This window comes from Panthera onca, chromosome E1 (assembly GCF_046562875.1).
Source record: "Panthera onca isolate mPanOnc1 chromosome E1, mPanOnc1 haplotype 2, whole genome shotgun sequence".
NCBI lineage: Eukaryota > Metazoa > Chordata > Mammalia > Carnivora > Felidae > Panthera > Panthera onca.
Genome location: NC_138352.1, coordinates 9,530,071 through 9,541,946, shown reverse-complemented (window position 1 = coordinate 9,541,946; position 11,876 = coordinate 9,530,071).

The following is an 11,876-nucleotide window of genomic DNA, read 5'->3' as shown; positions in this document are numbered from 1 at the left end:
CATCTCAGTTTGCTTTCAAGCTTCTGGAACTCCTTCCGGGACAGAGGCCTCTCCCAAGAGGCAAGTCTACCCCCACCTCATTCCCTGCCCAGGCAGGGGTAAGGTTGGGGTATGGGGTGCCTGGCCACCCGATGGGAGTTTGGGAAGAGGCCTGCCAGCCTTGAGCAGTGGATAGCCGTGGAAATGTAGCGCAGTTTTCTGAAAGCGGTTTGCTGGGTCCCTTTTCACCCCATCTCACTCTGGAACAGGATCTGCCTTCAAAACAAGGCAAGGCCCTTGGGGCAGATGACCTGGCCCTTTCAGCCTCTAGGATCCCTGGGGCCCCCAGCTTGAGTCCCTTGAGCAGGGCCTAGCTGGATGTGGGGTGGCTAGATGGGAGGTCAAGATCTTGATTACCGCCCCCACCGCCGTCACTGCCCACCCCGTGAGTCACGTGGTCGGGGGTGGGTGCTTCCGGACAGGACCAGCCAGCATTGGCTAGAAGGGAAGTTTTGCTTTCCAAGACTCCAGGTACAGGGTCCCCTGCACCCCACCCCCCATATGCCCTTCACCCAGTTTAATGACCCACAGGCATCTAAGCCTTTATGAACTCCCGGTTTTCACCAAAAAATAACACTTTGGGAAGCCATCCCTGGTGGATACTGCCCGCCCGCTGTTCAAAGAGATCCGGGATTGATGGATTGTGGGGGAGTGTCTAGCTCCCCGCCTCCCCTAATACAGTGCTTGAGTTCGTGCTGGGCCATCAGAACAACTTTTATCCATGGCTGCAATTGTCTGAGGGACTGACAAGGCCTGGGAGTCAGAAGCAGCTTTGCCACCTGCCAGCTGTGTGACCTGGGCAAGTCACCATATCTCTCTGGCACCCTGCCTGCACTTTCCTCTCCATGGGCATGATAACCCCTCCCCCACATCTCTCTGTAACATCCAGATGAAGCCCAATCTAGAATGTTCCTCGCACAGCCTGCCTCTCACAGGTGTCCAGAGGTCAGCTTCTCCTTTCCTGATGCACCCCCTCTGAACCTTAGTCCTGTCAGCTAAAAGGGCCCAAACTCTTCTAGAACCTGCATCTCTGACCTTTCAATTCTGTTTTACGGTTATCAGAATAACCTTATGCTCTGGGCCTTCACCTCTGCTTTTCCTTCTTCCTCCAACATCCTGTCCTTCCTGTGACCAAAATTTTTACAAAATCAACTCTGCCTCAAAGCTCAGCTCCAGGCTCCCTCTGTGAAGCTTTCCTCACCTTCCCCAGAAAGAACCCTGGGCCTTGCCCCTTTACGCACAGCCCATCATGCATCGTTGATGTATCATGACCCTAGTGTACCTTCATCAAGCTTGTTAACCGTTGTCCGCCCCCCCCCTCCACTAGACTGTGCCTTTCACAAGAGGGAGGCATGTCTCACTCATCTGGGGTCCCCAGTGTCTGGCCCAGAGTCTGTCACGTGGTGGTGGCTCCATTGTTTCAAGGTCAGGACAGTAGCAGCAAGAGTTGAGATGCAGCCCCTGGAGGGTGGTTCCCTGCAGACCTTCCCCTCACAGCAGGGGCCTTGCAAACAGTGTGCACCTTCCCTGCCCAGAGCTGGAGGCCTTGGGAAGCAGGCAAGCCCCAGTGCCTTCTGGAAAAGTCCGTCTCCCCGCAACCCCCACCCCGGGGCCAGCAATGCCCTACATTCCATGTCCTGGCTTGGGGCACCAGGTGGCCAGGGGAGGCTAGAGGTCAGCTGTGCTTCCTAGAGAGACCCGCTTGCATGGGTAGCATGAGTCCTGGATGCAGCTTCAGCTGGCGGAATCACTCTCAGCAGTCATTTCCTCCTCCCCGTCCCTGGGGGTTGAGTGCCCTTGGTCTTGTGGCCTGGCCCCAGTGAAGCGAGAACAGTTTCTCATTGAGCTGGGGGTGGGGCTCTTGGATCCCTGACAGGTAGGTACCTGGAATCTTGTGCCAGGCGGCTGGGTGCCCCACAACTGGCTGATAAACAGATTGTGCGTTTGACTTCTCCTTGCTCCCAGGCTCCATATTAACTGGTTACTGCCCAGGCTACTCTGTCTGGCTAAGTCTCCTTTTCTCTTAGGCTAATAGGAATGGTGCTTGAAATAGTAGGTGCCCCCTGGGTTTTTTTGTTTGTTTGTTTGTTTGTTTGTTTGTTTGTTTTTAAGGACCCAGGTACCAAGGTAGCACCTTAAGAAATAGGAAGCCAGGGTCCTGGGAGCAGGCAAGTTAAACACTAATTCACCGCAACTGGCTGCCCATGGATGATCCCTCTGGAATTGTACCCGGAAGTGGGCTTTGGGCAGAGCCTGCTGGAATGTCACCTGACGCCAGGCCCATCCACATTGGCCACAAATCTGCTTCTGCCAACCGCCAACCCCCCCTCCCCCGCCCCCGCCCTGCTGCCTCTGGCCATGGCTCAGTGGCCACTAACCAACTCCCAGTGGAGAAGAGATCTGGATTTTCTGAGTGCCCAGGTCTGGACAGTAGCTGTCAACAGGCAGTAACTCTAGGAACCAGGGTCAAAGCAGAAGGCCCAAGGATTCAGGCCCCTCGGCCCACCAATCCCTTCCGAAACCAAAAAAGAAATGTATACGCAGTGCCCCATCTAGCTCCCTGTTACCTTCAGGAAGGGTCTCCCGCCCCCCACATCTGAGAACATTTCAGGGACAGGATATCCTTCACCTAGTAGCAGCTAAATGGCCCCAAACTGGTGACCTCACTTGCAGCCTTCCTACCACTCCCCAACACTTCCAGTCACCCTGCAAACCCCTGTCCTTTGGGGGACATTCCCTGCCTTCATCCTGGCACTCTGCTGACACCCTCCCTGGTTCCCACTGCCTTGAAGTGAAAGACTAAACTTGCTCGCTCGGCATTCAAGGCCTCTGCAATCTGCACTCAACCCAGACGCCAGCCTCATCCCCTTCCTTTCCCCTATAGGAAATGGCCACTCTGGCCCGAGAGTTCAGCTCCCAAGTCTGGTCAGCTCCGGACTTGCCTTCCTGTGGCTTTACTCAGGCTGCCCCCCATTCTCTGTCCGGGTTGCCCCCTCTGGGTCTCTCTGAACCAGTCCCCGTTCAAAGTCCTGTGCTCCTCGCAGAATGTTTTGCTGGTGACCCCACCCCATGGATCCCCTAGAGCTCCCCATCTAACTTGAATTTGCTAATCTGGCATTGCTTTGCGTTGTTCATTATATCTTCTGCATAAACATCTTGCCTCTCTAACCCCCGATAGGCTTGGTGGGGAATGGCTTCTGATTTCATTCAAAGCTCCAGGATAGTGCTTTATACACACAATTCAAAAAGGCAGTAAATATCAGCAGAATATTGGATTGACTGGCCAGCAACTCAGTGAGGCTGCCTTCTTGAAGAGAGAGGTCAGGCTCAGGGTTTAGCCTTGGCCTTGCAGCTGTTGTGAACCATGTACTCAGATCCCTGCCTCCCTCTGGGCCAGAAATCCAGGCCAGGAAGTTCAGAGAAAAGCTAGGTGGTCTGATATCGCAGTACTCATAATGGCTTGCTCCTGTAGAACACTTTTAAGTGTCTTCTCTATATATTTGATCCTTACAGCTTGATGAGTTCAATAGAGCCGATATCATTACCTCCATTTTACAGATTTAAAGACTGAGGCCAAGCCCTGGATTAAAACCCATTTGTTGGAATGCCACTGGATTGCCTGTCTCCAGGCCATGCTGCAGAGAGCCTTTGTCACCTCTCATACGGCTCTTTCCTCTTCTGCCTTAGTAATGAACGCATCTTACAGGTAGAAGCTCTTTGAAGGAAAGATGGGTGTCTGACCCATCTCTGTTCCCTTGGTGCCTTGCCCATAGTAGGGCTTCAATAAATCTTTGGGAGGGAATGAATAGGTGAAGGATCTGGACAGGCCTGCACAGGAGAAGGACACTGGCCACAGAGCACCTGGCATCGAGTGCACAGCCAGCCTCTTCTCAGCTACCCTTTCTTCTCGGGACAGTCCCTTCGCTTCAGAAGCCAGCCTCATGGCAATGCTGTGCTGAGCAGTTGCCTGGCCTATGGCAGGGCCACGTGTCTCCCTCTCGAGGCCTTTCTTCCTTCTCCAACCCTGTTCTCCGGGTGGCTGCTGGCCCCTACAGTCACTCACATCCCCTCTGCACACAGGGCAGCCTGCCTTCGGAGCCACTCAGCCCTTCACCAGCCCCCGCCAGCCACCAACACAATTCATTCAATGGCATTCAAAAGACCCAGTCGCAGCCCACAAACCCCCGCCGATCCCCCCCCCACCCGCCTGGGATTTGAGGGCACCCTGACTCTCGAACTCAGCCAGGACCCGGAGGTGAGGGAGAAGGCCAGGGTGCCACGGGAGAGTCACACACGCCACACTCACCACGGATGGCGGGCGCTCCAGCCAAGCTGGCTTCTGGGCAGCGTCCAGTCCCCGCTGATCCCCCCGGCGCTGCTGGGGCCTTGACTCTGTCTCCCTTGCCGGAAGCCCCGCTGCGGTGCGGCCGGAGGCTGCCGGGAACCCAGCCCGGCTATTCTGGGAGTGTGATGGGGCTCCGGGCCGCCTGGCAGCAGCTGAAATTTCAGCCCCTTTGGTTTCCACACTGTTCTTCTCCTCCCCTCTGATGATAAGGCAGAGTTCGGTCATTATGCCAAGTTCAGAACCACTGATGATGCATTTGAGGGTCTTAATAGCAGCTGTGGTTGTGCTAAAGTGGGACCTGGCCGTAAACCGCCGTACTCCAGCCCGCTGATGCAACGGCCTGCGTTTTCGCTATCAGTCATCCAGACCGTGGCCCTGCTTGTTCACTTTTACAATCGGCCTCATACCCACCCTGCCGCATTAACCCCTGCTCGGGCTTTCGGACACAGTCCCTCCCGATGAAAGCCAGTCGTGGAATCCCTCCGAGAGCCTGTTTCCTTCCTTTTTTCTTTTCTTTTAAAATCAACACTGCAGGATTTGATTCTGCAATGTAAGCAATAAAGTATGAAGTGTGAGTTTGGGTGACATAAGGTTAGAGTCATAATCAAACCCAGTTACAACAAAGTTAAGCCCCCTGTGATTAACCTGTGTCTCGATAGCCCCTGTAGAAGCCCCCGGAGATGATGGGGCCGGCTTTATTATCCTCGTGTGGAAACTGGAGGCCAGGATAGGAACACAGCCCACCCAAGGTCACGTGGTGAGGGACAGAAGGCTTATGTGTGGCATTTGACCTCCTGTCATGAAACTGTACTTTTAGAACTAGAAAGAGCCGCAGAGTTGTCCAGAGAGCACAGAACTTGCTCACCTGTGACATGGGGTGGTCATCCCTGCCCCGTGGGATTGCTGTAAAGATTATGCTAAACCACACATCCGAGAGAGCCCTTGGCTGGAATGCCCATGATTTGGGACGTTCTGGCCCCAGGCTCATCTCCCTCCACTCCCTGATCGCGTAGGGAGAGAGCATCTTACAAAAACAGTGGTGAGGCTGGTTCTTAGACTTTCTCCAACCTTGTGTTGCACTGTTCGTTTAAAAAGCAGATTTCTGTGGGAATGCAAGCTGGTGCAGCCACTCTGGAAAACAGTATGGAGGTTCCTCAAAAAACTAAAAATAGAACTACCCTACGACCCAGCAACTGCACTACTAGGCGTTTATCCAAGGGATACAGGTGTGCTGTTTCGAAGGGACACATGCACCCCCATGTTTATAGCAGCACTATCAGCAATAGCCAAAGTATGGAAAGAGCTCAAATGTCCATCGATGGATGAACGGATAAAGATGTGGTATATATATACAATGGAGTATTACTCGGCAATCAGAAAGAACGAAATCTTGCCTTTGCAACTATGTGGATGGGACCAGAGGGTATTATGCTAAGCAAAATTAGTCAGAGAAAGACAAATATATGACTTCGCTCATATGAGGACTTTAAGATACAAAACAAATGAACATAAGGGAAGGGAAACAAAAATAATATAAAAACAGGGAGGGGGACAAAACAGAAGAGACTCATAAATATGGAGAACAAACTGAGGGTTATGGGAGGGGTTGTGGGAAGGGGGAGGGGCTAAATGGGTAAGGGACACTAGGGAATCTACTCCTGAAATCATTGTTGCACGATATGCCAACTAATTTGAATGTAAATTTTAAAAAATTAAAATTCAAAAAACATAAAAAAATTAACAAACTTATTAAAAGCAGATTTCTGGGTCCCACTCTGGATATCGAACCTAAGTCTCTAAGCCAAGAAGCCTAAGAGTGGTTGTCCAAGGTGCACACCCCCCAAGTGCACGCTGACCTTAAGAACCAGTGAGGCAAGGTTAAACCAAGAATTGTTCAAGTCAGCTATGAGGAAAGGAAGGTGAAATACAGGCAAAACACAGAAGGCCTGCATGCTCCATGAAGGATCGGGTTCACTGCTGCTGGGGAATGAGGGACTTAGGAGGATGAACTTGGAAGGGGCGGGGGGGGGGGGGGGGGTGATAGGGAAGCACAGATCAGATCCCCAGGGGAAGTGTTCCAGGAAACAAGCACCTTGTGGTTTTCTCTATTCCTCCCCACACCCACCCTTGGCCCTTCCTGTGTTAAAGGCATGATTAAGGGTCAGGAAGTTACTATGGCTGGCGGGGGGGGGGGGGGGGGGGGGGGCGGGGCCTGGGTGGCTCAGTCGATTAAGCATCCGACTCTTGGTTTTGGCTCAGGTCATGATCTTGGGGTTCTTGGGTTTGAGCTGCACTGACAGCATGGAACCTGCTTGGGATTTCTCTCTCCCTCTCTCTGCCCCTCTCCCTCACTCTCTCTCTCTCTCTCTTAATAAATAATAAATAAATAATAAATAAACTTGAAATAAATAATAAATAAACTTAAAAAAAAAAAAGGAAGTTACTATGAGGCTTTGCCTCCTTTGTGTTGCCCTCCTGCCCTTTCCCCTAATATTTTCCAGCCCTGCCTGAAGTCATTCCAATTAGGGTGACGTTCCTCAGTGTTTAAGGCTCATTCCGATTCTCTTTTAACTAGTACTCCAGACGATGGTTGTGCTAATAAAGTTTAAAAGCCACCAAAATACAAATCTATCTTTTTTTTTAGTTTATTTATTTTTGAGAGAAAGAGAGAGACAGAGTGCGAGCAGGGAAGGGGCGGAGAGAGAGGGAGACACAGAATCCAAAGCAGGCTCCAGGCTCTGAGCTGTCAGCACAGAGCCCAACGCGGGGCTCCAACTCATGAACTGCGAGATTGTGGCCTGAGCCGAAGTCGGACACTTAACCAACGGAGCCACCCAGGCGCCCCGCCGATGAGATTCTTAACACGGGCAATTTTTAAAAGGGCACTTTTGGTCCCTGTTAGGACCATCCAACATGCACAGAACGAATGGTGGTCAAGGGATTTAACCGACTGAGCCATCCAGGCGCCCCAAAATGCAAATCTATCTTGAATACAAGCACACATTCACCGGAGGGAAATGTGACGAGAAGGACTGGGGGCCGAGAGGGCATGTGGTCACACAACAGTCTGGTTAAGTGGACGCAACCCTGGGAACTGGGTCTCGATGGAGAGACAGGCAGCGAGAGTGCAGGGCATGGGGTTCCCAGTGGGGGCAGCACTACAGTGAGGAGCTCCTCAGGTCGCTGGACTCTTGTCTGTTGGAAAGTGAGGATCCCGGAGGCGGGAAGGGGGCTCAGTGTGAGCCAGCCCCCACAACAAGCCCTCACAAACCCTTTTTCTGGAGCTGACCCCTCGTAGGTTTCCTCTTCCTGGAGGTCAATGGCAGCGATCATTGAGTCATTTTCTGTTGGTGTCTGGCCTTGCCCCTTCTCACCCGACCTTCTCTTTCTAGAAATGGTCAGGCTCCAGAGAAAAAGCAAATCAGCTGAAGAGCCTTTGGCTGCTCCCATGGGGCATTTGGGGTCACGATGAAGTAGGGGAGGGAAGAACGATTTTCCCTCTATCCTTCTAGGTCCTCTGCCAGGAACTCTGTGACAAAAGACACATTAATAAGAGGGAAACAAACATGTATACATGGGAAATGAGTAACTCCAAGAGGTGGCCTAGAATTCAGGCCTTAAATACTATCTTCAGCTAAAGGCCAAAGAAAGAAAGGCGTTGGGGGAGGCCAGTGGTGGGGAGGTGACCAGGAAAAGTCAAGTAAATAGGAGTTGACGTTTGTTATGCAGATTGTGCAGGTGTCTCTCCCGAGATAAGATTCCCAGGAATTTACAGTCTAGTCTTTCTCTTCCCGGTACAGAGAGGGCGACACCCTTACACATGGAGATTTCCTTTATAAATGTAAATTTTCCCTTACAAAAGGGTGACTCTGACAGTTTCCAGAGCTTCTCCAGGCGTCTGCTGTTTCTCAAAATTATCAGCTCAACATAATCCTTATGCCATAGAGGCGTATTTTGAGGCGGCCCGCTCTGCCACTCTTCAGTGACAGTTTGGGAAGAACCACACCCAGTAAGCTTCTCTGATGTTTTCCAAAGAGCTACACACCTGGCCGGTCATTAGCCACATGCACACCTGGAGGTTCTTTGCATCCAGTTTCCATAGGTGATCTTGCCCTTTCAAAGGTACATTTCAAGTGCCGCTGGCTTTTTCATATTTCTGCCCCTTCTCCCCGTTGCCTCATTTGCCATTCATGGTGTCCTGCTGTCATATGTGGGGTGGGAGCCACAGACGTAGAGAAAAAAGAGGAGTGAGTACTTGTTCTATGGAAGCTGGTGGCTTCTGAGCCTTCGCTGTCCAAGGTCACTTTGATCAGCTCGAATGAAAGCAGCCTGCGTGGTGGACATTGATTCCCGACAGCTTTGTCTTTCTAATACCTTATTGCATTTCAAAAAGAGTTGTCCTGCCTTCCAGGCCATGTCCGAACCCGGGCTGAAAGCAGTGACTCATTCACTGTCCTGGGACCTGCTCTGGCAATGAAGAGTGGTCCAGAAAAGGCCCCTCAAAGGGTGCCCGCCTGCCGCTACCTGGTGTCTCATGCCCTTCCAGCACTCCTCCTTCAGGGACTGAGGGGTTCTCCCAGGGCCAATGCCAGAGCCACAGTCTGACCTGACTGGCTGCCCTCCACCCCCAGCACAACGTGTGTGGCCAGCTGGGGACAGTGCTTCATGGCGGCAATGGTCTGCTGCAGGGGAGGGGGTTGGAGACCTCATAGACTCACCCAGGGTACACATTCAGTCACCCAGTTAAACCATGAGCGCTGTGCGAGGAGTCAAGAGACTGGGTTCAGACTCAACCTAACTTCTGGGTACCTGGCTGTGTAGCTATGGAGACATCTGTCCACCTGTCTCGGGCTGCTTCTCACCCATATGATAACAACAATGTTTACTCTGTGCCAGGGACTGTTATAAGTTATGTTATTAAGTCTTTTGAGCCTCCAACAGTCTCTAATACAGATTACAGTGATGCTACCTGCTTGTAAATGAGGAAGCTCAGAGAGACTGATGTAGTCTGTTCAAGGCCAAGAGCTAGTAAACGATAGTTGACTCCAGAATGTGGCCTCTTAATTCCGACGCATACTGCCACCATTGGGATAGGAAAAAATGTATCGGCTATCCAGTGCTGTGTAACAAATTCCCACGCAGGAATCAAGAAGCCGATGGCGGTGTCTGGCTCAGAGTCTCTCATGAGGCTGCCACCAAAGGGTTGACGGGGCTGCACTCATCAGGAGGCTGGACCGGGCTGGAGGATCCACTTCCATGATGGCGCCCTCACACATTGCTGGTTGTTGGCTGGACGTCTCAGTTCCTCTCCACGTAGACCTCTCTCCACCGGCTGTTTGAGTGGCTTCAGGACATGGTTGTAGGCTTTGCCCAGTGCGGTTACTCTAAAAGAAGGCAAAGCAGAAACTGAACTTAGCCATGGAAGGCACACACGGTCGTTTCCACAGTATCCTATTGGTTACACAGGTTTGCCCTCTTCCGCGTGGAAGAGAAATACACAAAGAAATACATACAAAGTTGGTGGGGCCAGTGGAGCCATCTTGGAGGTTGGCTATCACAGATAGTGGCAGAGAGCAGCTAACAGGGTGGTCGGGAGAATCAAGTCAGAGAATAGATGTAAGCATGCTGTAGGAGTTTGCTAAGGCTATTGTACCACAGACTGGGTGTCTTTAAACAAGAGAAATATATCCTCTCACCGGTCTGGAGGCCAGGGGCCCCAAATCAAGATATCCGCTGGGCCACATTCCCTTTGAAGACTCCAGGGAAGAATCTTTCTTTGTCTTTTCCAGCTCCTGGTGGCAATCTTGGGCTTAGAGTTTCCTCACTCCAATCTCTGTTTTGTTGTCACACGGTCTCTCCCAACATGTCTTTTTTCTTTCTTTCTTTCTTTCTTTCTTTCTTTCTTTCTTTCTTTCTTTTTTGAGAGAGAGCATGTGCGCGGGCTGGGCAGGGGCAGGGAGAGAGGGGGACAGAGGATCTGAAGCAGGCTCTGTGCTGATGGCAGAGAGCCTGATGCGGGGCTCGAACTCACAAACTGTGAGACCATGACTTGAACGAAGTTGGATGCTTAACTGACTGAGCCACCCAGGCACCCTCCCAGTGTGTGTCTTTACATGGCCTCCTTATAAGGAGAGTAGTCATACTGGACTTAGGGCCCACCCTACTCCAGTAGGACCTTATCTTAACGTGATTACATCTGCAAAGACCCTAATTCCAAAGAAGGTCACATTCGCAGGTATGGGAATTGGGACATCAACACCTCTTCAGGCAGGTGAGGGGGTGCGATCCGTCACACAACATGCCCTGTGCCATGTGTCTTACCGTCAGTCCATATTGTCTGCAATCGCAGCAGAAATGGTGATAATGGGAGCTGATGTTCGACCGGCTCTCCTGCTGGAGGCCATTGTCATCGTGATGGCAGCCTTTAGGTCACTTTGAAAGTCCTGGTGTCCTGGCCACTTTCCCAAGCCCAGGCTGCTGTCTCTCACTGGAACTTCCTCATACTTCCCAGTGGATTCTGGATTCTAGCCACCGTATTTGTCTCTATCAGATTCTCTCTTGCACACGTCATGCCCCCGAGGCTGATTCTGTCCCACACCTTTTTCACCTGACTGCCCCAAACATCTGCCCGGCCCACGTCTCCCTCTCTGTTCCTGAAGCCACTGTTGCTCTAACGGCTGTTTCTTGGTGGAGTCCTGGGACCCTGCCAAGAAACACCATTCAGCCCCCTTGTTCCTGGCACCCACTGGCTCCTTGGCCAAGCCAGGCACCCGGCGATGTGTGTCAGGAAAATGGCAGCTAGGAAGTGGTTTCGAGTCCCAGCTCTGCCTCCCGTGAGCTAGGTGACCTCCAGCAAGTCTCTCCTCCTCTTCCCACCACAGCCTCTGAATTTGCCAGGTGCATTCCAGTGAATCCTTACTGGATATTCCCAGCGTGCCAGGCACGGGGTACAAAGGCAACTGAATCACGGTCCCTGCCCCCAAGCATTTATAATTGAATCAGCAAGAATAATGCCAACCAGTCACTGAGATACAGCTTGATAGGAGTTACAGAAGTACACGAGGTGCCATGGGAACAAAGACAAGGGAGGAAGGACTCCAGGCCAGCTAGGAACCGGGGTGGGAGGGCATCCAGGAGAGAAGGAGCAGAGATAGGATTTAAGCTCAGTGCCCGGCTGAGCTGGATGGTCACAAAGGCAAAAGTCACAACAGCAGCTCTCACACCCAGTTTGGCCCAGAGAAATGTTGTTTTAGCCACCGGATGTTTTAAATTTGAATTGATTACTACAATTTAAAAATCAGATTTTAGGGGCGCCCCTGTGGCTCAGTCGGTTAAGTATCTGACTTTGGTTCAGGTCACGATTTCCACAGTTTGTGAGTTCAAGTCCTGCATCAGGCTCTGCGCTGACAGTGCATAGCCTGCTTGGGATTCTCTCTCTTTCTCTCCCTCTCTCTTCCCCTCCACCCCCCAACATAAAATAAAAAAACTTAAA